The 26,456-nt window shown below is 47.2% G+C and overlaps 2 long non-coding RNA genes across 2 annotated transcripts in view; both read right to left on the bottom strand.

Annotated features, from left to right (window-relative positions):
* LOC143818555 (uncharacterized) overlaps positions 1 to 26,456 on the bottom strand; it is a 419,173-nt gene that overhangs the window by 101,321 nt on the left and 291,396 nt on the right. The gene's annotated exons all lie outside the window — the stretch shown is intronic.
* Positions 24,843 to 25,279, bottom strand: LOC143818554 (uncharacterized). The gene is made up of 3 exons (XR_013224603.1): positions 25,241 to 25,279; positions 25,099 to 25,162; positions 24,843 to 24,916 (listed from the first exon to the last, which is right to left on the bottom strand). It is a non-coding gene; the product is annotated as an uncharacterized LOC143818554 (long non-coding RNA).

The following is a 26,456-nucleotide window of genomic DNA, read 5'->3' as shown; positions in this document are numbered from 1 at the left end:
CCAGAAACACAGTTCACAACATATACCACAGCCAAGTAGAATATAACACAGCCCACGTAGCATATAACACAGCCCACGTAGCATATAGCACAGCCGCGTAGCATATAGCACAGGCCACGTAGTATATAGCACAGGCCACATAGTATACGCCACAGGCCACATAGTATATAGCACAGCCCACGTAGCATATAGCACAGCCCATGTAGCATATAGCACAGCCACGTAGCATATAGCACAGCCACGTAGCATATAGCACAGCCACGTAGCATATAACACAGCCACGTAGCATATGGCACAGCCACATAGTATATAGCACAGCCCACGTAGTATATAGCACAGCCCACGTAGTATATAGCACAGCCCATGCAGTATATAACAGCCCACGTAGTATATAGCACAGCCCACGTAGTATATAACACAGCCCATGTAGTATATAACACAGCCCACGCAGTGTATAACAGCCCACGTAGTATATAGCCCCACCCATGCAGTGTATAACAGCCCACGCAGTATATAGCACAGCCCACTTAGTATATAACACAGCCCACATAGTATATAACACAGGCCACGCAGTATATAAGACAGCCCACGTAGTATATAACACAGCCACGTAGTATGTAGCACAACCACATAGTATATTGCCCAGCTATATATATACCACAGCCACGTAGTATATAACACAGCCACGTAGTATATAGCACAGCCCACGCAGTCTATAACACAGCCCACATAGTATATAGCACAGCCCATGCAGTGTATAACACAGCCAATGTAGTATATAACACAGCCCACGCAGTGGATAACACAACCCACGCAGTGTATAACACAGCCCACGCAGTATATAACACAACCCACACAGTGTATAACACAGCCCATGTAGTATATAGCACAGCCCATGTAGTATATAACACAGCAATGTAGTATATAGCACAGCCACGTAGTATATTGCCCAGCCATGTATATTGCACAGCTACATAGTATATAGCACAGCACACGTAGTATATAACACAGCCACGTAGTATATAACACAGCCACGAAGTATATAGCACAGCCTATGTAGTATATAGCACATCTCATGCAGTATATAACACAGCCATGTAGTATATTGCCCAGCCATGTATATTGCACAGCTACATAGTATATAGCACAGCCCACGTAGTATATGACACAGCTACGTAGTATATAGCACAGCTCACGCAGTATATAACACAGCCACGTAGTATATTGCCCAGCCATGTAATATATTGCACAGCCCATGTACTATATAGCACAGAGATGCAATTTATAACACAGCTCACGCAGTATATAACACAGCCCACGTAGTGTATAGTACAGCGATGTAGTATATAGCACAGCCCACGTAGTATATAGCACAGCCACGTAGTATATTGCCCAGCCATGTATATTGCACAGCTACATAGTATAAAGCACAGCACACGTAGTATATAACACAGCCACAAAGTATATAGCACAGCCTATGTAGTATATAGCACATCTCACGCAGTATATAACACAGCCACATAGTATATTGCCCAGCCACGTAATATATTGCACAGCCCACGTAGTATATAGCACAGAGACGCAGTTTATAACACAGCTCACGCAGCATATAACACAGCCCACGTAGTATATAGCACAGCAATGTAGTATATAGCACAGCCCACGTAGTATATAGCACAGAGAGGTAGTAAATAGCACAGCCCACATAGTATATAACACAGCCCATGTAGTATATAGCAATGTGGGCACCATATCCCTGTTAAAAAAAAAATTATTAAAATAAAAAATCGTTATATACTCACCTTCCGTCAGCCCCCGGATCCAGGCGAGGCGTTTAGCGATGCTCCTCGCGACGCTCCGATCCCAAGAATGCATTGCGGTCTCGCGAGATGATGACATAGTGGTCTCGCGGTGTAACGCAGCCATTAACCCTGTGTCAGCGCTGACTGGAGGGGGCACTGACAGAGGGTAGGAAGGGGCGAATTCCCAGCCGGACTGTGCCCATCGCGATGCGGAATTTCCGTGACAGACAGAAAGACAGACAAACAGATGGAACTGACCCTTAGACGATTATATATATTGTAGTATAGCGACCCCTGTGGCAGATAGGGGGCGCTGTGTGTGCTCCTTGAGATATGCATTGAGGCATATATATGGTGTGCAAGGACCTGTGGTGATGTCACGCTCACCTGACTAGCCATGTGACAGGTACCTGGGTGTGGTTACACCTATGTAAAGGAGGTGTGTGGAGCACATGGTGGAATAGGAATGGGAATGTGAGTGAGTGTCTGTCAGGACACTGCAAAGTGGCCTGTGTGCTGGACGGTTCCAGGTGGGGACAGACGTCCTGGAAGCACACAGTGACCATTCCAGGCTGGAGAGCCTGCGTGCTGGACATAGCACGGACGGTTGGTGTTGGAGGCTCATGCGAGTGGATCCTGGAAGCACCTGGAGACCGCAGACTTGGGAGGTCTGTGTTGAAGACCTGGGACTGACCTGAAGTCCGTGTGAGAGTGAGTAACGTCTGACGGATACCTCTGTGGAGAAGAGGGATCCGGAAACCTGTGCGGCACCAACAGGTAACGGAGATTTGTGTGACACTGACAGGGGTCAGAATGAGAGACATTGTGTATGGGCACCTCGGAGGCCAAGGGGTGTCCAGGAACCCGTAAAGGTTGTCAACGGGTAACGGTCTGAAAACCGTGTATAACGCTGACTGAGATTAGAGATGAACTGTCGTAAAGTTGAATATGTCCAGATACTGTTCAAGCTGTTACTAAGTTCCCCTGGCCGTGGTTTACATTATGTGAAATAAACTGGAAAGACTGTATTTTTGATAGAAAACCGTGCCCGAGTGCTTTAATCCTGCTGCCAAGCGAGTGTCCCCCAAGACCCATAGTAGCCGCTATGCTACAATTGGTGGTGCTCGATGCGGGCAAAACGGTTCCCTAAGAAGCACATGGGCGGTGCTGGCTAAGCCAGAGGAGTCGAACGGTCTGACAACCGTGTGATACTGACCGGGATCAGTGAGCAAAATGTGTTTGTGCAGTAATGCTGTAACTCGGTGGGGTTACGAAGGTGACAAGCGTCTTGCTGTAACTCGGCGGGGTTACGAAGGTGACAAGCGTCTTGATGTGGTCCACGAAGTCTGCGGTGGAGCCGTACAGAGCGTTGTGGAGTGCGACTGCAGTTGCAGCAAGAGGTTCAGCAGCGGCTTGTGATTGCCAGCAGGAGCTGGTGAAGTGTTGAGAAAAAAAAAAAAAAAACATTTTTTTTTCTCTGTGCAGACTCTTAAAGGGCCAGTGCGACCCAAAGAGACATGTTTTTTTTTCTCGGTACTGTGTGAACTGGTACTGTTGGGTGTACCCCAGGGAAGGAGCTGGTGTCCCTAAAAGGCGCGGAGTTCCAAAAGGGGGGCGGTAACCCAAATGGTGGTTTCCAAAAGGGGGCGGTAACCCAAAAGGTAGTAATTGCCCAAAAAGGGGTGGTAACCCTGATGGGGGTGGAGTCCCAAAAGGGAGCGGTAACCCGGGGAATGCCAGTTTCCAAAAAAGGGGGTGGAGTCCCAAAAGGGAGCGGTAACCCGGAGAATGCCAGTGTCCAAAAAAGGGGCGGAGCTTCCTGAAGTTAAAGGGGTGGCGCAGACTGGTGGTCCCCAGGGAAAATTGTATTATGCGGGTCCATGTTATACTGTGGATTGCTCAGCTGATGGTGTATCACGACAGTGCTCCTGTTTGTTGGATGGAGAATGTGTGATAGGGCTGATAGACCCAGTGGGACTGGTGGTTAAAAGGGGAAAATGTCTGTGGAGTTAATGTGTATGAAAATTAATGCAGAGAATGCAACCCCTATAGTTGACAGTCCTAAGTCAGGCGTGAGCAAGGAAAATGGTGGACGGTCCCAACTTACGGACATGACATCACCTGACGTGTGCCGCAATATGACTGTTGCTGATGTGGTAGATAAAACGTGTGGAGCTGACACCTGGAAAGGGTGTGACGCTGACATCTGGAAAGAGTGTGACTTGGGTTCACCATTCTGTGAGGTGGGACAGACTATGCGGGTGACTCTGACTCTGAAGAAATAAGGGAGTACAGTGAGGCCACCAAGGAGTGGGGCCTGAAGTAGAAACCCGGTTAAAGCAAGAGGAGCTTTGGAGACAGGCTGCTGAGTGCCGTGTGAGAGCCTAATGGAAGAAACTCATTGCAAGGAATGGCCAAGCCATGCAAGAGATGGTGGATGGGTCTGTGATGATGAGGATGGTGTGTGTTAAGTGTTCCACCCTATGGGTTTGAACAGAGGGGGGGAATATGTAGTATAGCGACCCCTGTGGTAGATAGGGGGCGCTGTGTGTGCTCCTTGAGATATGCATTGAGGCATATATATGGTGTGCAAGGACCTGTGGTGATGTCACGCTCACCTGACTAGCCATGTGACAGGTACCTGGGTGTGGTTACACCTATGTAAAGGAGGTGTGTGGAGCACATGGTGGAATAGGAATGGGAATGTGAGTGAGTGTCTGTCAGGACACTGCAAAGTGGCCTGTGTGCTGGACGGTTCCAGGTGGGGACAGACGTCCTGGAAGCACACAGTGACCATTCCAGGCTGGAGAGCCTGCGTGCTGGACATAGCACGGACGGTTGGTGTTGGAGGCTCATGCGAGTGGATCCTGGAAGCACCTGGAGACCGTAGACTTGGGAGGTCTGTGTTGAAGATCTGGGACTGACCTGAAGTCAGTGTGAGAGTGAGTAACGTCTGACGGATACCTCTGTGGAGAAGAGGGATCCGGAAACCTGTGCGGCACCAACAGGTAACGAATGGAGATTCGTGTGACACTGACAGGGGTCAGAATGAGAGACATTGTGTATGGGCACCTCGGAGGCCAAGGGGTGTCCAGGAACCCGTAAAGGTTGTCAACGGGTAACGGTCTGAAAACCGTGTATAACGCTGACTGGGATTAGAGATGAACTGTCGTAAAGTTGAATATGTCCAGATACTGTTCAAGCTGTTACTAAGTTCCCCTGGCCGTGGTTTACATTATGTGAAATAAACCGGAAAGACTGTATTTTTGATAGAAAACCGTGCCCGAGTGCTTTAATCTTGCTGCCAAGCGAGTGTCCCCCAAGACCCGTAGTAGCCGCTATGCTACAATATATAGATCTCAGGTCAGTTAAAATTGGCTGTCATGCCCGTCAGACTGCGACTCAGCCAAGACACATAACTGTCGAGTGGGTGTGGATCGCTGACATTTGTGAGTTGCTTGATAACTTTGAGTACTGCAGCAACTTCGTGAGCGGTGATGCTATGTACGTTGAAAGAATTGCTGCATATTCTAAATATGGTATCTTTGAGTGACCATCAGCTGGGTATGGAGCAAGATTTCACACTGGGTGATCCTACCCAGCCCAGCCAATATCATGAGGCAAGATTGGGTGATGAAGAGGAGGACAAGGAGGGTGAGGACTTCTTTTCTGTGGTACCGAGGGGACCCCTGATGCTACAAAGGGGACTCCCAACCCCAGCTTCATAACTGTCCAGCATGGGTGGGCTGGAGAGGAGGAGGTGGAGGAGGAGGAGAGTCAATGTGAGGAGAGGATGGGTATTGTTCCTCCTTCTGGGGCCACAGAACATTTGCCTCTTTGCAGCTGGGCACCCATGGCATAATTCATGTCTAACTGTCTGTCCCAAGACCCTCGCATGATCCACATTTTTAACAGCAACCTATACTGGTTGGCCACCTTTCTCGACCCACGATACAAGGCCAAATTTCCTTCGCTACTGTTGCAGTCACCAAGGGGTTTCACAATTGAGTACTTCAAGAGGGCCTTTGTCGATCATTTGATGACAACATCACACTCGGACACTGCTGGTAGCAGAGGTACCAGCTCTTTGCAACAGCATGAATTAATGGGGAGAGACACGCCCAGCAGGTCTAAAAGAGTTGGGGGAAAATGTCCACAAACTGGGCGATCTTCAATAAAACCAGCTCATCAGCAAGGGCTAGCTGGACCGGTAACAGTGTCAAGGAGGCAGAAGTTGAACAACACGATCAACGAGTATCTAAGTGACCATATCTGCGTCCTTCCTGACGTTTCTGTTCTGTTTAATTATTGGGTATTCGAGCTGTACAGTTGGCCAGACCTCTCTTTATTTGCCTTGGAGGTGCTGGCCTGCCCTGCTGCTAGTGTGATGTCAGAGCATGTTTTCAGTACCGCTGGGGAAATCATCACAGATACACGCACACGGCTGACTACAGAGAATGCAGACAGGCTGGTTCTGATAAAATTTAACAAGGACTGGATTTCGACACAATTTTTAAGCCCTCCAGATGACAGCATCCCAACCTAAAGTCACCAAAAACATTCTTTCCAGGACGTCCCTCCTGACAGCACCACCAGGAGGTTGTCCTTCTTATCCTTGATAGGGACAGGAAACACAGAAGAGGTTAAATAGCCCCTCCCCACCTCCACACCTCAGTGTTTTTCCTGTCCCTATCAGGGACAGACGCAGAGGAGCGATGGCACGGCTTACCGTGCTGAAGATCCACGTAACCGGTCGAGCAGGGCTCCCGGAGCAGTCTCATCCCTCTCCCGAGGGCTCTGAGCAGGCGGTGCAGGGCGCCGCATAATAGCGCTGATACCGCTGGAGGTCCCTCAGCGCCGGTCGAGCTGTGCTCCCGACTTCGGTGCATCCCTCTTCAGAGGGCTCTGCACCTTTTTGCTGCACCCGGATACCGGCGGTGATTCTCCCAACCCACGCCGGAGAGCGCGCTGGGTTGGGCCTGCGGGGGGCGTGCCGCGTCATCAGAGCGCGCCGCGTCGTCAGGGGTGCCGCGTCATCGGGACGCCGCGTCATCAGAGCGCGCCGCGTCTCTGGCGTGCCGCGTCACCGAGGCGACTCACTGGTGTGTGTGCCGCGTCTCTGGGGCGCGCCGCTGCAGCGACGCTGTAACCACCAATGGGAACTTCCGGTGGCGTTCCCGGGCAGCTCGGGGGACGCCGGAAGCAGGCGTCAGGCTGTATTATAACAGCTGAAGAAAAGAATCCCCGCCCAGCAGCAGTGGGCGTCAGAGACCCGCAGTAATCACCGGCAGCTGAGCTCGGAAGGAGGACGAATCAGATGTTTTGAAGACAGGTGAGAGTCCTATTTAATCAGAAACATCTGACTGCACACTGTTCCTAGAGAAATGGAGAGTGCAGATCGTCAGGAAACCCTGTCCTCAGAGCTCGCCCCCGATCATGATAAGGGGATGTCCAACCGCCCAGCATCAGGCCAAAAGCGCAGGACAAAATGCCCTCTATGCTCCAGCAGGCTACCAGAGGAGCATAGCAAGAAAGTATGTGATAAATGCATGGCAGGACTTCTTAAAGGAGAACAGACTTCCCTTCTGGATAGTATTAAAACTATGATCAGGGAAGAAGTACAGTCCACAGTATCAGCGCTGTTGCCAGTCGATTCTCCCCGCCCTAAGAGACCTAGGTGGGAGCAGGATCTTAGTTCAGAAGAAGGGGAGCTTTCAGCCTACTCCGTATCCGATTCCATGGAGGGAGAACGCTCTTCAAATATCCTCACAGAGGAAAAGAAGAGATATCTATTTTCTTCTGAACACACTGAGACACTACTACAGGCCGTCAGAGATACCATGAGAGTAGAGGAGGCCACAGAACCCCTTACAGTCCAAGACGAAATGTTTGGGGGGCTCAGAGCTCGTAGAAGCAGAGTGTTTCCCGTAAATCGTCATATTCAAGAAATGATCTTAGAAGAATGGGGCGATGTAGGGAAAAAACTGATAGTCCCAAGAGATTTCAAATATCGCCTGCCCTTTGATCCAGAGGAGACCAAAATCTGGGAATCTGTTCCTAAAGTGGATATACCCGTAGCCAAGGTCTCAAAAAAGACCGCCATCCCTTTTGAGGATTCCTCGGGTCTCAAGGATCCTATGGACAAAAGATCTGAAGATCTCCTCAAAAAGGCCTGGGAGGCCTCGGCTGCTGTCATGAAAACCAATATTGCGGCCACCTCAGTTGCCAGATCAATGTCCCTGTGGGTAGAGAAACTTGAGACCCAGATTAATAATAAAACGCCTAGAGACGAGATTCTAAAATCTTTACCACTCCTAAAGATGGCAACAGACTTTATGGCCGATGCCTCGGCAGAGTCAGTGCGGTTTGCTGCAAGGAACAATGCTTTATCCAATGCAGCGAGAAGAGCTCTATGGCTCAGATCATGGTCCGGCGATACACAGTCAAAGAACAAACTGTGTTCAATACCCTTTTCTGGCCTTCACGTTTTTGGTCCAGTACTGGACGAGTTGCTTGAAAAAGCAGCGGATAAGAAAAAGGGTTTCCCAGAAGAAAAACCAAAAAACACGCCGCCCTTTCGTAGGTCTCGTTTCCATCCCAGACAGGACTATAGAGGAAAAGGGAAAGGTGGAAGATGGAGCTACCCGAAAGGTGGTAGAGGCAGAGGTACCTTTCAAGACCAAAAATCAAGATCTAATAAACAATGACGCCAATCTAGTGGGGGGAAGGCTTCAGTACTTCCTACAAGGTTGGCAAAACATCTCTCAGAACCCATGGATCCTAAGTTTGATAGAACGAGGATACAAAATAGAGTTCAGCCAAACACCTCCCAAAAGATTTTGCCTAACTCAGACCCAGTCTTTATCGACTCAGCAAAGACTTCTGAAGGATATTCAGGAACTTATCCAGATAAAAGCCATCATTCCGGTACCCCATGCCCAAAGGTTCAGAGGACACTACTCGAGTCTATTCTCCATAAAAAAACCAAACGGAGAATTCCGTACGATTATAAACCTAAAACCTCTGAATCGGTCAGTTACTTACAAACGATTCAAGATGGAATCTCTCAAATCTGCAATACCTCTAATCCGGAAAGGTTCAGTAATGAGCACATTAGACCTAAAAAGTGCCTATTATCAGGTTCCCATCTCCGCCTCACACCAACAGTATCTCAGATTCGCCATAAAAGACCAGGGCCAAATCCTGCACTATCAGTTCACATGTCTGCCTTTCGGCATCTCGTCTGCTCCCAGAGTATTCACCAAACTCATGGCAGAAGTGATGGCGTTCTTGAGAGAGAAAGGGATACTTACCGTCCCTTATCTAGACGACATCCTGCTCATAGCGGACTCTCCACAACAGATGGAAGAGAACTTATCAACAACTATTTCACTCCTGGAAAAGCTAGGATGGCTAATAAATTTCAAAAAGTCAAGCCTCAAACCCGAAACAAGGAAATCATTTCTTGGGGTAATCCTAGACTCAGTTCAGGAACATACGTACCTCCCACTTCACAAGCAGGAGTCATTCAAAAAAGAAATCCAAAAATTACAAAAGCAAAAGCAAACATCCATAAGGAAAGCCATGCGAGTATTGGGCTTAATGACCTCTTGTATTTCCAGCGTCCAGTGGAGCCAGTATCACTCAAGACCCCTGCAGCAAGAGATCCTCTCGCTTTGGGACGGCAGGGACGTAACCCTGGACAACAAAATACGATTATCCCTGGATACAAAAGGTTCACTGTCATGGTGGACCATAACAGGAAATCTCGGGAAAGGAAGACCCTGGAGAACATCTCCGTCGGTAAATATCACTACAGATGCAAGTCACAGCGGCTGGGGAGCACACATAGAAGGGAATTACTCCCAGGGGACTTGGCCCGTATCAGTACAAAGCAGGTCTTCAAATTACAGAGAACTAAGGGCAGTCTGGGAGGCCTTAAACGCATTCCAGGGAAGGTTAAAAGACCAACACATCCGTGTCTTTTCAGACAACTCGACTACAGTAGCCTTTCTACTTCACCAGGGAGGTCCAAAGCATCGTCACTTACAGGACCTATCGAACACAATATTCTCTTGGGCAGAGCAGACCGTCAGATCAATAACGGCGGTACACCTGAAAGGAACCAAAAACCAGGTAGCCGACTTCCTAAGCAGGCAGAGACTATGTCCTACAGAATGGTCCTTAAACAACCAGATCTTCCTCCAGATAACCCAACGGTGGGGCTTCCCGGAAGTAGATCTATTTGCCTCAGGGAAGAACGCAAAGACAAAAAGATTTTTCTCACTAAACCCAGGAGACAGACCATCGGGAATAGATGCGCTAGCTCAGAACTGGGACATGAAGTTGGCTTATGCTTTTCCTCCATTGGCCCTAATACCGAGAGTATTGAGGAAGATTCAGGAGAGCCAGACATCAGTTATCTTGATAGCCCCATACTGGCCCAAAAGGAGCTGGTTTCCTCTTCTAAAGAGCATGTCCGGGGAGGATCCAATCCATCTACCAGCGGTACCAGACCTTCTGTCTCAAGGGCCCCTAGTCCATCAAAACCCGGGCCTTCTACAGTTAGCGGCATGGATCCTGAAAAAGAGATCCTAAGATCAAAAGGCCTCTCAGAACCAGTCATTGCTACTATTCAAAACAGTAGGAAACCGGTAACTGCCGCAATATACAGGAAGATATGGAAAAAGTTTTGTTCTCAGAGTACAGTTCCTGTATCGGTCTCTCATGGTCCAGATATTCCAAAAATCTTAGACTTCCTCCAGTCAGGTTTCGATAAGGGACTAAGGCCTAGTACACTGAAGGTACAGATCTCGGCCCTCAGTTCCTTCTATGACTTCCAACTAGCCTCCCATCCTTGGATAGTGAGGTTCGTCAAGGCCATTCAGAGACTTAGGCCTACAATTCGCAGTTCAGTGCCTCCCTGGGACCTAAACTTAGTGCTAAATGAACTTTGTAAAGCACCTTATGAGCCATTAGGTCAGGCAGACCTGAAAGCCGTAACACTTAAAGCCCTTTTTCTAGTGGCAATAACGTCAGCACGTCGCGTTGGTGAGATCCAATCTTTCTCTATTAAACATCCATACTTAAAAGTCCAGGATGACTGTATCATCCTTAAACTAAATCCCGGGTTCCTTCCTAAAGTGGTTACAGACTTCCACAGAAGTCAAGAGATTGTTCTACCTACATTCTGCCAGAACTTCAGTAATGACAAAGAGCGATTTCTCCACGCTCTAGACGTAAAAAGAACAATTCTACACTACTTGGAGATTACAGATAGCTGGAGAATTGACTCTAACCTCTTCATCCAGATGACCGGGAAAAACAAGGGGAAAAAAGCATCCAAAGCTACTCTAGCAAGATGGATTAAATCTACCATCACGGCAGCCTATATCTCGGCAGGAAGAACTCCTCCAGAAAGTCTCAAGGCACATTCGTTGAGAGCAATCTCAGCCTCATGGGCAGAAAGCGCTGGGGATTCTATGGACCAAATATGCAGAGCTGCAACATGGTCGAGGTCAAATACCTTTTGTAGACATTATAAGTTAGATGTAACTGTGAATCAACAGACTACATTTGGGAGGAAAGTCCTCCAGGCTGTAATCCCGCCCTAAAAATAAAGGAGTTATTTGGTATTTCTCCTGGTGGTGCTGTCAGGAGGGACGTCCTGGAAAGTAGGAATTAGTCCTACCGGTAAGTATGTTTCCAGGAGTCCATCATGACAGCACCCCTTATATACCCTCCCTTGAGTTCCCCTCTGATATGTGATGTAAACATGTGAAGAAGGGAATTTCAATAAAATAGAGTTGCATCCATCCTGGTGTGGTACTTGGAAAATCACTGAGGTGTGGAGGTGGGGAGGGGCTATTTAACCTCTTCTGTGTTTCCTGTCCCTATCAAGGATAAGAAGGACAACCTCCTGGTGGTGCTGTCATGATGGACTCCTGGAAACATACTTACCGGTAGGACTAATTCCTACTTTTATGCTCCTGGTGATCACGTCCATCCCCTCCCACACAAACCCCTTTCCTTCTTACATGTGTATCCTACTCCTGCTTCTGCCCCATGTACCTCATGGTCAACAAGCTAGAAGCAATGTTCCATTCATTAATATTTCCCATCAGAGGCACTTGTATTAGGGTTGAACAATTAATATAAATGTTCAATTCTCTAGTTGCCTACTCCTGGCCTAATGGATATTGATCATGTGCACTAAAGAAATACACCAGACACAGTCAGCTGTAACTCTCCTTGATCAAAGTGTGGCTCAGCTCCAAGAAGGGAAGTTTATTAGTCAAACACAATGTTATATATCTCCTGTAAGGGGGCTCGGTTAGTTCTAAAATGGGAGTGATCGGATGTATTCCATTGGTTAGTGGGTTGGGCATGAGCAAGTCCATGGGCGGATCCATGAGGTCATCTAGGTGGGTTGGTCCGTGAGGTCATCAGAGTGGGCGTCGCTGTGGGTGGATCCATGAGGTCATCAAAGTGGGCGTCATCTTGGATACCAGACCGCATGGTCTGCTGAAACAGGAAATGGTGGCCATCTTCAGTGTCTTCATTGTTCATCTTGGATACCAGACCGCATGGCTCTGGTATAGGAGATGGCAGCCATCTTAAGTGTCTTACTTTGTCTGAGGAAAACTTATGTAAGGTTAAACAATACATGTTATAGGTTGCTTCCCACAATTACCTTATGTGTTGAGGTTAATTAAGTATTTGATCTTATGGCTCTCCTCAACACTTGTGATGAGGCTTCCTTCCTGCATCAACCATGATACAACCCCTTGGGCTAATTTTTGGAAACACTATGTCTATGCTTGCACATTGGGCACTGGAACTACCGTGCTAGTAGTCCTAGCTTCATAATTGTCTGGCCCTTGAGGCCTCCTTCCTGCGTCAACCATGATACAGCCCCTAGGGCTAATTTTTTGGAGACACTATGTCTATGCCTGCACATTGGGCACTGTAACTATCGTGCTAGTAATCCTAGCTTCATAATTGCCTGGCCCTTGAGGCCTCCTTCCTGCGTGAACCATGATACAGCCCCTACTTTCTTTGAGACACTATGCCTGCACATTGTGCAGTGGCAGTGGAACAACAAGGACAGTAGCCCAACCTTTATGATTGTGAAGCCCTTGTGATGATGATGATGGGTGTCTTCTTCCTGCGTTAACCAACACACAGCTTTTTACCGCCTGCTTTTAAACAATCATGCACCCATTTCAGCCTTTTCCTCAGACCCCCAGTCCTTTGTAGGGTCCAGCAGAAAATTACTCACATTTCCCACTGACTTGCATTGGACTCGATACTCGTTACGAATACCTGAGTATTAGGACCTAACGAGTATAACGAGTCCGAATATTTGACTAATCACTCATCCCTCATCGCTCATCGGCTTTTTCTTGGTGAAGAAGGGAGGTGCCCCAAAATGTACATTTGTATAGAGATATATATGTTGCATGTTGCCCATGTATTTCAAATATATATGTATATGTGTGTGTGAGCGTATCAGAAGCCACCTCCTCAATCATGTGGTCTCAATTGCTTTAAGACAAAGTTAGGTCCAGCCATGTGTTAGTAAAAAACATATTATCAGGATGGGGGGATAAACCTTAGCCAGTGGACAATATACTGGTGACATCATTCCCACACCTGGGGCTGTACACACCTCTTTTTGGCTGGACGTAAACCCCAAGAGACATGTGTAGGTCTCTCACTTTCTCCTGGGACACCGTGATGGTACACATTACCTGAGTATCCTCTGTAACCCCTTTTCTTACTAGGCCCTGTACTCTTGCATTAACCCTTTAACAGCGTGTTCCTCCCCCGGCCTGTGTCCCTGGACTGCCATGTAATAAGGCTTGAGTCAACAACCAGTGGTGTGGAGTAGGGTTGAGCGACTTTCATTTTTTTTAAGATCGAGTCGGGTTTTGTGAAACCCGACTTTGTCCAGAGTCGAGTCGAGTGCAGTCGGCCGATTATCGCTAAAAGTCGGGGATCGACCGAAACCCAATGCAAGTCAATGGGGAAGCATAGTCGGCAGTGAGTGGAGGCCAGGAAAACACCTACAGTGCCCATTTTAATGCCAAAAACATCCATTCTTGTTTCTGAAGCTTGTCAATCTTAATTAACTTTATAATAATAGTTGGGCATAGGAAATTGGGGGTCATTTGGCTAAAGTTGTGGGGGGAGTAGGGCTGGCTCAAGTTTTTCGTGGGCCCAGGAAATGCGGACTACGTCACGGTGGTGGAGCAGGGAGAGGTAAGTATTTCAACGTTGCAAGTGCTGTGATCCTGAGCAAGCAGGGGGGGCCCACTCGTTCGCATTGGCAATGGCACAGGGCCCCTCAAAGTACGGCGGTGTGTTTGCATGGCGGGGGCGCCTCCCACCAGCAACGACACTTTTGCGTACTCTGAGGGGCCCTGTGCCAGTGACGTCGCCAACGAGTATGCCCCCCCCCCACCTGATGAAGGAACCTGCACTTTCATCTGCACCTTCCTCTTTGTCCCTGTGTAAGGTGGTATAACATGCGGGAAGGGGAACCTTACTTTCAGCAGGGTCAGATTCTGGCTGTGTAGAGTACAAGGGGAATGTAGTGGTCTAGGTCAATGTACCAGCAGACTCATCTAGCAGTGGCTGGGCAATGGGCAGGATGAGGAGGAAACAGATATAGGGCCAAAGAATAAAGTAGGCTAAATGCAGTTCAAAATTGGTAACAGGACTAAACAGGCGGCATTGCTTTGTTCAGTGGAGTAGCAAACCCAAGAGCAGCAGACACTGTTTCAAGGGCCTAACCACACTAGTAGGCCAAATGCAGTTTAATATCTGATAGTATAGGCCGAAAGCCAGAATGTGGCAGGCGGGGCAGACACCGTTAGTAGGCCGGAACCACCAATCTTTTAAAAAACAGCACTTAATGAGAGCCAGAAGGTAGAAGCTCAGCTTTATTCAGTTGAGGACAACACCAGGCAGGGGCAGACACCGTTAGTAGGCCGGAACAGCCAATTTTTAAAAAAAACAGCAGTTAATCAGAGCCAGAAGGTGGAAGCTCAGCTTTATTCAGTTGAGGACAACACCAGGCAGGGGCAGACACCGTTAGTAGGCCGGAACAGCCAATTTTTAAAAAAACAGCAGTTAATAAGAGCCAGAAGGTTGAAGCCCAGCTTTATTCAGTTGAGGACAACACCAGGGAGGGGCAGACACCGTTAGTAGGCCGGAACAGCCAATTTTTAAAAAAACAGCAGTTAATCAGAGCCAGAAGGTTGAAGCACAGCTTTATTCAGTTGAGGACAACACCAGGCAGGGGCAGACACCGTTAGTAGGCCGGAACAGCCAATTTTTTAAAAAACAGCAGTTAATCAGAGCCAGAAGGTTGAAGCACAGCTTTATTCAGTTGAGGACAACACCAGGGAGGGGCAGACAACGTTAGTAGGCCGGAACAACCAATTTTTAAAAAAACAGCAGTTAATCAGAGCCAGAAGGTGGAAGCTCAGCTTTATTCAGTTGAGGACAACACCAGGCAGGGGCAGACACCGTTAGTAGGCCGGAACAGCCAATTTTTAAAAAAACAGCAGTTAATCAGAGCCAGAAGGTTGAAGCACAGCTTTATTCAGTTGAGGACAACACCAGGCAGGGGCAGACACCGTTAGTAGGCCGGAACAGCCAATTATTAAAAAAACAGCAGTTAATCAGAGCCAGTAGGTTGAAGCACAGCTTTATTCAGTTGAGGACAACACCAGGCAGGGGCAGACACCGTTAGTAGGCCGGAACAGCCAATTTTTAAAAAAACAGCAGTTAATCAGAGCCAGAAGGTGGAAGCTCAGCTTTATTCAGTTGAGGACAACACCAGGGAGGGGCAGACAACGTTAGTAGGCCGGAACAGCCAATTTTTAAAAAAACAGCAGTTAATCAGAGCCAGAAGGTGGAAGCTCAGCTTTATTCAGTTGAGGACAACACCAGGCAGGGGCAGACACCGTTAGTAGGCCGGAACCAAAGTTGAAGGCCAAATGCAGTTTAATATCTGATACTATAGGCCGAAAGCCATAAAGTTGAAGCACAGCTTTATTCAGTTGCAGCTTCTTGGCAATAATATAAAGAAGACGCGACAGGACAACACTCGGTGGATGCCATATCTGTGTTTTCAACTGAAAAAAACCTTTCAGTTAACTACTTGCAGGAGAAAGTTTTTGTAGCTGGTGGCCAATTTTTGTACTGTACCAGTTTTTTGTTGTATGTGTTTTTAATGTTAAAATGTCTGCATTTGATATCTCTCCAGTATTTTCTTTTTTATAAGCAAAATACTTATTTTTATATTTTCTGATGTTTTATACTGGAGTGTTCCTCGGGACACGCTTATAAAGTATCTTATATATGTGTTTCTAATGAGTCACATTATATATTTTTTGTAATTGTGGCTCTAAGAGATCTCAAAGATTTCATGGTTTGGAAATGATTGTTATGCCTTTACTGTTATATATAATAAAAACTGAATGGACACTTGTCAGCTCTTCTCAGGTGAAATGTTATCAAGTTCCGTCTGTTGGGCCATTATTCTAGGTCATACCCCCAGATCTGTGAACTGAGCAGTAAGGAAAATTAGCTGGTCTAAGAAGCATATCCATCTTTCCTACTTAAACACTTTCTTCATTGCTACTTAATGTGTTATATTTTAAAGCCATTGCAAGATTTTATAGAAGGAACTGATTGTAATTATCACCATAGGTATCATCACCTTTTAAGGACAGTGGGCAATCATTCAGCACTTTTTTGTAGGCATACATCCTCTCCCCAGCAACCTGTATGCATTTGACATGACATTATTTGTTCCTTTTATTGCATTACTTTCTTCATTGATTCCTTTTGCATAATTTATATGTAGTTTTAGTGCTGGTTTTGTACTCTGAGCTTGTTGCCCTGTGCACAATATTTTAAGACAGACTTAAATGTCAAGTTTGTTCTGTCAAAAGCAGTAGTGTTTCAAAATAGATAAAAAACAACATAAAGACAACATTCTAGAGCTGCTGTTATACTTATAAAGACAGTAAAATGTGATAACAACTATTAGCAGGTCATCTTTAGTATGTAGGTTTGATGAATCGGTGAGTGGTTGTATTGTATTGTGTGTGGTATTGTTATTAGTATTGTGAATTTTATTAAAATGTTTGCCTTCTGATTCAGTGTTTACTTTTCTTAATTTCCAAAATGCATGATTTCTTTGAAGGTTGTGTCTTCTGTCTTTACACACTTCTTTCTTAACCCCTTCCCAACATGCGCCATATATGTACAGTGCTGTGGGATCATATGAGCTCACACAAAGCACCGTCACGATCAAATGTGGGTGTCAACTCCATATGAGAGGTGACGCCCTGCTAGCATTGATCGTGGGCGTTTAGCCCCTCTGATACTGCTGTCAATATGGGGAGAACTACGTCCATGCATAGACTACTGGGGTCTTAACGCCATCACTTAAGAATAAGTATCCTTTGCCCTTGATATCTGAGCTCTTTGATAGACTCTGTAATGCCCCAGCCGTTTTCCAAGACTTTGTGAACGACATCTTCCGGGTGATGCTCACCACCTCGGTCGTAGTCTATCTGGATGATATTCTCATCTACTCTCCAGATATTGACTCCAATCAGAGAGATGTTTGCAAAGTTTTTGACCTCTTACGGGCAAACTGAAGTGTGTGTTTGAGCAGGAGTCTTTGCCTTTCCTTGGCTATATCATCTCTGACCAGGGATTGGCTATGGATCCTGCCAAGCTACAGGCTGTAATGGACTGGCAAGAACCCCATTCTCTTAAAGCAGTGCAGCGCTTTATGGGGTTCATTAATTACTATCGCCAGTTCATCCCACACTTCTCATCTTTGGTAGCTCCCTTGGTTGCCCTCACCAAGAAGGGAGCAAATCCCAAGTTGTGGTCGGAGGAGGTCTCCAAGGCCCTACTCACTATTAAGTCACACTTCGCTAGCGCTCCCATCCTACATCGCCCCGATGTAGATAAGGCATTCATAATAGAGGTGGATGCCTCATCCGTTGGTGCTGGAGCAGTTCTCTTCCAAAAGGATGCTCAAGGTCAGAAGCATCCTTGCTTCTTCTCCAAGACCTTCTCACCAGCGGAGAGGAATTATTCCATCGTGGACAGGGAGTTGCTAGCCATGAAGTTGGCTTTCTCAGAGTGGAGACACCTCCTAAAGTTTTTACAGACCAAAAAAATTTTGTGTACTAACAGACAGCCCAGCGGCAAAATTCTCGCCAGGCCAGATGGTCCCTGTTCTTCTCCCGGTTCCATTTCACCCTAACTTTTTTCTCCAGGTTGAAGAACATTCGTGCCGACGCTCTCTCCCGCTCCGTAGTGTCATCAGAGGAGGAGGAGCCTTGGCTTATTGTCCCTTCTGAGAGCCTGAGAACCGTGGCTCCGGATTCACTAGAGTCTGTTCCCCCGGGCAAGCCTTTTGTACCATCAAATTTGCGACCGGAGTTTCTCTGTTGGGCTCCTTTGTCCAAGGAGGGTACACATTTCGGGATCAAGAGGACATTTGAGCTTCTGGCGAGAACATACTGGTGGCCGCATATGGCTCGTGACGTCAGGGATAATATTCGGGCATGTGTCTCCTGCGCCAAGAATCGGTCTACTCGGCAACGGCCTGCTGGGCTACTTTACCCCCTGCCAGTGGCAGACAGGCCCTGGGAGATGGTTGGGATGGACTTCGTGGTGGGCTTACTTAAGTGTCGTAGCTGCACCGTTATCTGGGTAGTCACCGATCAAAGTACAGCGGTGTGTTTGCACGGCGGGGGCGCCTCCCACCGGTAGCAACACTTTTGCGTACTATGAGGGGCCCTGTGGCAGTGACGTCGCCAACGAGTATTCCTCCCCCCACCTGATGAAGGAACCTGCACCTTCATCTGCACCTTCCTCTTTGTCCCCGTGTAAGGTGGTATTTTATGCGGGAAGGGGGACCTGACTTTCAGCAGGGTCACAATCTTGCAGTGTAGCGTGCACGGGGAATGTTGCATTATGGGTCAATGTACCAGCAGACTCATCTATCACTGGCTGGGCAATGGGCAGGATGAGGGGGAAACAGATATGGGCCCAAAGAATAAAGTGGGCTAAATGCAGTTCAAAATTGGTAACAGGACTAAACAGGCGGCATTGCTTTGTTCAGTGGAGTAGCAAACCCAGGAGCAGCAGACACTGTTTTAAGGGCCCAGCCACACTAGTAGGCCAAATGCAGTTTAATATCTGCTACTATAGGCCAAAAGCCTAAAGACTGAAGCTCAGCTTTATACAGTTGAGGACAACACCAGGGAGCGGCAGAAACCGTTAGTAGGCCCTAAACACCATTTTGTTTTTTAAAAAAACACCAGTTAATGAGAGGCAGAAGGTTGAAGCTCAGCTGTATTCAGTTGAGGGCAACACCAGGGAGGGGCAGAAACCGTTAGTAGGCCCTAAACACCATTTTTTTTTTAAAAAAACAGCAGTTAATGAGAGGCAGAAGGTAGAAGCTCAGCTTTATTCATTTGAGGACAACTTGAATTAGGGACTGCAGACAGGCTTCCTAGGCCTAAAATACCTAAAAATAGGCTTATGGCAGTTTTACATCGGTTACATGGATACACAGGCAGCTTGGTGGTCAGTGGAGGAGTATTTAAAGTAGGGACCGCAGACAGGCTAGCAAAGGCCTAAAATAACAAAACATAGGCTCATGGCAGTTTTACGTCGGTTACATGGATACACAGGCAGCATTGTTGTCAATGGAGGAGTATTTAAAGTAGGGACCGCAGACAGGCTATCAAAGGCCTAAAATAACAAAACATAGGCTCATGGCAGTTTTACGTCGGTTACATGGATACACAGGCAGCATTGTTGTCAATGGAGGAGTATTTAAAGTAGGGACCGCAGACAGGCTATCAAAGGCCTAAAATAGCAAACAATAGGCTCATGGCAGTTTTACATCGGTTACATGGATATACAGGCAGCTTGGTGGTCAGTGGAGGAGTATTTAAAGTAGGGACCGCAGACAGGCTATCAAAGGCCTAAAATAACAAAACATAGGCTCAAGGCAGTTTAAAATAGGTTACATGGATACACAGGCAGCATTGTTGTCAATGGAGGAGTATTTAAAGTAGGGACCGCAGACAGGCTATCAAAGGCCTAAAATAGCAAACAATAGGCTCATGGCAGTTTTACATCGGTTACATGGATATACAGGCAGCTTGGTGGTCAGTGGAGGAGTATTTAAAGTAGTGACCGCAGACAGGCTATCAAAGGCCTAAAATAACAAAACATAGGCTCAAGGCAGTTTAAAATAGGTTAGATGGATACACAGGCAGCATTGTTGTCAATGGAGGAGTATTTAAAGTAGGGACCGCAGACAGGCTATCAAAGGCCTAAAATAGCAAACAATAGGCTAATGGCAGTTTTACATCGGTTACATGGATACACAGGCAGCTTGGTGGTCAGTGGAGGAGTATTTAAAGTAGGGACCGCAGACAGGCTATCAAAGGCCTAAAATAACAAAACATAGGCTCAAGGCAGTTTTACATCAGTTACATGGATACACAGGCAGGCAGCATTGTGGTCAGTGGAGGAGTATTGCAAGGAGTGTCTGTCCCAGTACTCCCAAAATATAAATAGATGTTAATGTCTCGCAAAACAACCCAAAAAAAAAAAAAAAAAAGTGGCATACTTAGGTACAGGGGTGGGCTCATCTGCTGAGTTTCTGACATAGTAATTTGGCAGTAACTATTTAATGGTGCCAATATAGGACACTGACACAGACTACTTTAAGTAGCATCATAGATGTCTACAAATTTGTATTGTCAGTGCCAGACATTGAATGATGTCAGCGAATAGACTAAACATTGGTGGAGCTGTGCGACATAATTTTGCACGTGGTAGAGCACAGTTTGAGCTGGGGGATGGGGGAACTCTCTTGTGGCCGGCGGGACCGCCCCAGGGCCCCTCATGTTACAACGGTGTGTCTGACGTTGGGTGCGCACCACCACCGCCAGAGACACTACATTGTACTATGAGGGACCCAGTAGCAATGCCGTCAACCAAAAGCGAGCACACCCACCTCTTCAGACAAACAGCAGTCTCACGGGTGCTTGCGCCAAGTCGCGATACCACGGCCCCGTGTGGTGAGTTTGGCCATTTATGGAGGTGTAAACATGTCGTATGCTGTACAATCAGCTGCAGCAAATTAGACATTAGAAAAGTAATTCACAGGCAAGAGCTTTTCATAGGAAAGCTAGGTGTCGGCCGGGCAAGGTGGGGCAAAAGATTTTGAAATCCAGTTGTGGTTCATTTTAATGAATGTTAGATCGTCAACATTTTGGGTAGCCAGACGAGTCCTTTTTTCGGTTAATATTGAACCTGCAGCACTGAATACTCTTTCTGATAGGACACTTGCTGCCGGGTAAGCAAGCTCCTGCAATGCATATTCTGCCAATTCTGGCCAGGTGTCTAATTTTGATGCCCAGTAATCAAATGGGAATGACGGTTGAGGGAGAACATCGATAAGGGATGAAAAATAGTTAGTAACCATACTGGACAAATGTTGTCTCCTGTCACTTTCAATTGATGCAGCAGTACCTGTCCTGTCTGCGGTCATAGCAAAATCACTCCACAACCTGGTCAGAAAACCCCTCTGTCCAACGCCACTTCTGATGTGTGCACCCCTAACACTCCTAGTCTGCTGCCCCCTGGAGCTCGTGTGAGAACGATCACGTGCGCTGTGTGCTGGGAATGCCTGAAGCAAACGGTCAACAAGAGTTGATTGTTTAGTTGCTAATATTAGTTCCAAGTTCTCATGTGGCATAATATTTTGCAATTTGCCTTTATAGCGTGGATCAAGGAGGCAGGCCAACCAGTAATCGTCATCGTTCATCATTTTCGTAATGCGTGTGTCCCTTTTTAGGATACGTAAGGCATAATCCGCCATGTGGGCCAAAGTTCCAGTTGTCAAAACTCCGGTTGTGATTGGTTGAGGGGCAGTTTCAGGCAAATCTACGTCACTTGTGTCCCTCAAAAAACCAGAACCCGGCCTTGCCACGCAACCAATTTCCAGTGCCCCCGGGAAAGCTTCCGCATTAAAAATATACTCATCCCCATCATCCTCCTCGTCCTCCACCTCCTCTTCGCCCGCTACCTCGTCCTGTACACTGCCCTGACCAGACAATGGCTGACTGTCATCAAGGCTTTCCTCTTCCTCTGGTGCAGACGCCTGATCCTTTATGTGCGTCAAACTTTGCATCAGCAGACGCATTAGGGGGATGCTCATGCTTATTATGGCGTTGTCTGCACTAACCAGCCGTGTGCATTCCTCAAAACACTGAAGGACTTGACACATGTCTTGTATCTTGGACCACTGCACACCTGACAACTCCATGTCTGCCATCCTACTGCCTGCCCGTGTATGTGTATCCTCCCACAAAAACATAACAGCCCGCCTCTGTTGGCACAGTCTCTGAAGCATGTGCAGTGTTGAGTTCCACCTTGTTGCAACGTCTATGATTAGGCAATGCTGGGGAAGGTTCAAAGACCGCTGATAGGTCTGCATACGGCTGGAGTGTACAGGCGAACGTCGGATATGTGAGCAAAGTCTACGCACTTTGAGGAGCAGGTCGGAGAACCCAGGATAAGTTTTCAATAAGCACTGCACCACCAGGTTTAAGGTGTGAGCCAGGCAAGGAATGTGTTTCAGTTGGGAAAGGGAGATGGCAGCCATGAAATTCCTTCCGTTATCACTCACTACCTTGCCTGCCTCAAGATCTACTGTGCCCAGCCACGACTGCATTTCTTGTTGCAAGAACTCGGACAGAACTTCCGCGGTGTGTCTGTTGTCGCCCAAACACTTCATAGCCAATACAGCCTGCTGACGCTTGCCAGTAGCTGGCCCATAATGGGACAACTGGTGTGCAACAGTGTCATCTGCCGATGGAGTGGTTGGCCGACTGCGGTCTGTGGAAGAGCTGTAGCTTCTGCAGGAGGACGAGGAGGAGGAGGGGGTGCGAACGCCTACAGCCAACTGTTTCCTAGACCGTGGGCTAGGCACAACTGTCCCGAAATTGATGTCCCCTGTGGACCCTGCATCCACCACATTCACCCAGTGTGCCGTGATGGACACATAACGTCCCTGGCCATGCCTACTGGTCCATGCATCTGTAGTCAGGTGCACCTTTGTACTCACAGATTGCCTGAGTGCATGGACGATGCGCTGTTTAACATGCTGGTGCAGGGCTGGGATGGCTTTTCTTGAAAAAAAGTGTCGACTGGGTAGCTCATATCGTGGTTCAGCGTACTCCATCAGGGCTTTGAAAGCTTCGCTTTCAACTAACCGGTAGGGCATCATCTCTAACGAGATTAGTCTAGCTATGTGGGTGTTAAAACCCTGTGTACGCGGATGCGAGGATAAGTACTTCCTTTTCCTAACCAGAGTCTCATGTAGTGTGAGCTGAACTGGAGAGATGGAGAACATGGAACTTGCGGGTGTGCCGGTGGACATGGCAGACTGAGAGACGGTTGGAGACGGTATTGTTTCCGCCGGTGCCCTAGATGCAATATTTCCTCCTACAAAACTGGTGATTCCCTGACCCTGACTGCTTTTGGCTGGCAAAGAAACCTGCACAGATACTGCCGGTGGTGCGGAAAATGGTGGCCTTACAGTGACGGAAGGGATGTTGCGTTGCTGACTAGCTTCATTGGCCGAGGGTGCTACAACCTTAAGGGACGTTTGGTAGTTAGTCCAGGCTTGAAAATGCATGGTGGTTAAGTGTCTATGCATGCAACTAGTATTGAGACTTTTCAGATTCTGACCTCTGCTTAAGCTAGTTGAACATTTTTGACAGATGACTTTGCGCTGATCAATTGGATGTTGTTTAAAAAAATGCCAGACTGCACTCTTCCTAGCATCGGATCCCTTTTCAGGGATTGCAGACTGAGCTTTAACCGGATGGCCACGCTGTCCTCCAACAGGTTTTGGCTTTGACACGCGTTTTGGGCCAGATACGGGCCCGGCAGATGGAACCTGTTGCGATGTTGATGCCTGCTGCGGCCCCTCCTCCACCTCCGCTTCTGAACTACTGCCGCCTGCACTCTGTTCCCCCAATGGCTGCCAATCGGGGTCAACAACTGGGTCATCTATTACCTCCTCTTCGAGCTCGTGTGCAACTTCGTCTGTGTCACCGTGTCGGTCGGTGGTACAGCGTTCGTGGCGGGGCAACATAGTCTCATCAGGGTCTGATTGCGGATCAGTACCCTGAGAGGGCAATGTTGTGGTCTGAGTCAAAGGAGCAGCATAGTACTCTGGCTGTGGCTGTGCATCAATGCACTCCATGTCAGAATCTACTTGTAATGGGCATGGCCTGTTAAGTGTTTCACTTTCTAAGCCAGGGACGGTATGTGTAAAGAGCTCCATGGAGTAACCCGTTGTGTCGCCTGCTGCATCCTTCTCTCTTGTTGTTGTTTTTGCTGAAGAGGACAAGGAAGCGACTTGTCCCTGACCGTGAACATCCACAAGCGACGCGCTGCTTTTACATTTACCAGTTTCAGAAGAGGAGGCAAAAGAGCTAGAGGCTGAGCCTGCAATGTAAGCCAAAACTTGCTGTTGCTGCTCCGGCTTTAAAAGCGGTTTTCCTACTCCCAGAAAAGAGAGCTTTCGAGGCCTTGTGTAGCCAGACGACGAAACTGGCTCCACAGCTCCAGACTTAGGTGGAATATTTTTATCCCCACGCCCACCTGATGCTCCACTACCACTACCATCATTACCAGCTGACAATGAACGCCCACGGCCACGACCTCTTGCACCAGACTTCCTCATTGTTTTAAAAACGTAACCAAAGTAACTTTATTTGTTGCTGTCAAACAACTTACACGGTGAGCTATAACTTCAGTATGATTTCAATATCCCTTAACAGGTTGTTGAGACCACAAGGAAAATCAGGCACAATGTTACACACAGTGTTTTCTGTGGCACCAAATCACAGAGATGCCACACACGCAGGACTGTATATAAAATAAACTTTGGCACTCAACTTGTAATGATGTGGAATTTTAATAGCAGCCACTTGTACAGACGTTTCGGTCACACTTTGACCTTCTTCAGTGTACTGCGATAATGTGCAAATAAAGTATTTACAATAATACAAAATCACATAAAATATAAATAACAACAAAGTAATGAAAAAATGGAAAATAATGAGGAGACTTATATATTATGCATCTATAGTGATGGATGGGAAGGGGAATGGGGGAATGGAGCGGAGAGAAAGAAATAAGGGAGGAGTCATACCTTGTCTCTTAGAAATGCTTATTATGTGTGGCTTGAAGTCAGATTAAGGTCCTATATTTGGATCCTAAGGTATAAATGTATCTGTTTTTAGACAGGTGTAGGTTATGGCACTTTAGACCAAACTTTTAAGAGTCAGACTAACCCCTGTTTGATGTGAATCAGGATACTGCTGTGAGGGACAATGTCCAGGGACGTTTCTCTGTTTATCTAGATAATGGACTGTATCTACGAAAAACAATATATAAGGACATATAACAGGGAATCGTTTGTCCAAACCAGTAGTATAAGGGATATAGTGATACCAACCCAAATATACCACCTGTCAGAAGTGGTGATATGCTATATATCCTTTTCAGAGGCAGAAACCGTGAGCAATCTGGTATAGCATGAATTGGCTGGGTGCGTGCGGTGTACCCAGATATATCCTCTTCAGAGGTAGAAACTATAAGCGATGTAATATAGCATATAAATAAACTGGCAGGGTGCGTGCGGTGTACCCAGATAGTGGTAATGTACGTACCCTGTATAATGGTAGTGAATAAGGACCCAGTGGATGGACCAGGGTGAGAACTCCCCTGTCTAAAAGAAGAGGTGGACGGATTAGGCTATGAAAATGACAGCACCCATGATATGGAACACTGACGCTAATAAATGGGTCTTACCAGGAGAGACAGGGATGCAGGTGTGGAACGCGGTGTCCGCCGCTTGTTCCGTGATGTGCTGCCATGCCTGCAAAGACGCCAGTATATGGCCAGGGGGCGGGACCGCTGGACGGCGTGAAACCGGAAGTGCGTCACCGGAAGTGACGCACTGTATATGCCGGCGACGCTCTGCGTGTCAGTGATGTGGAAACAATCATGGAGGTGCGTTCCACCTTCCTTTGTAATGCACAGGGACTTGGCAAATGGGGCTGACCCAAAGTGGGAGGAGCTATAAACAAAAGAAATAGTGGATGTGAGGGTGTTATTGTTAAGTCCTGTGCTAATGACCTGCACTGTAGAAAAAAGACAGAAAGGAGGGGAGAGGAGAGATTTTGAGTAATGATAAGTACAAAACCAGAGACCATAAGGATAAGTTGGGGATCCAGGGGGAAGGAGGATCGGGATGTGAACATTTGCGTGCCGTCAATTTCAATACTGATGACTCTGTAAAACAAAGCTATATGTTAATACAACATTTTAGAAGAGTGAATGCAAGCATGTACAAGGTAAATAAACCATACAAAGTTAATCACAGAGTCTATAGGAAGGCCAGGAGATCATAATCCCTGTTGAGGCCTCTTGGTGTTATAGTTTCAAGTTCATGTATCCAAAAGGCCTCTCTTCTTTTGAGGGTTTGGATACGGTTGCCCCCCCGTC

The sequence above is a fragment of the Ranitomeya variabilis genome, chromosome 3, assembly GCF_051348905.1.
Source record: "Ranitomeya variabilis isolate aRanVar5 chromosome 3, aRanVar5.hap1, whole genome shotgun sequence".
Taxonomy (NCBI): domain Eukaryota; kingdom Metazoa; phylum Chordata; class Amphibia; order Anura; family Dendrobatidae; genus Ranitomeya; species Ranitomeya variabilis.
Note: the sequence above shows the minus strand (reverse complement) of the source record. Positions and strands in the feature narration are given on the sequence as shown.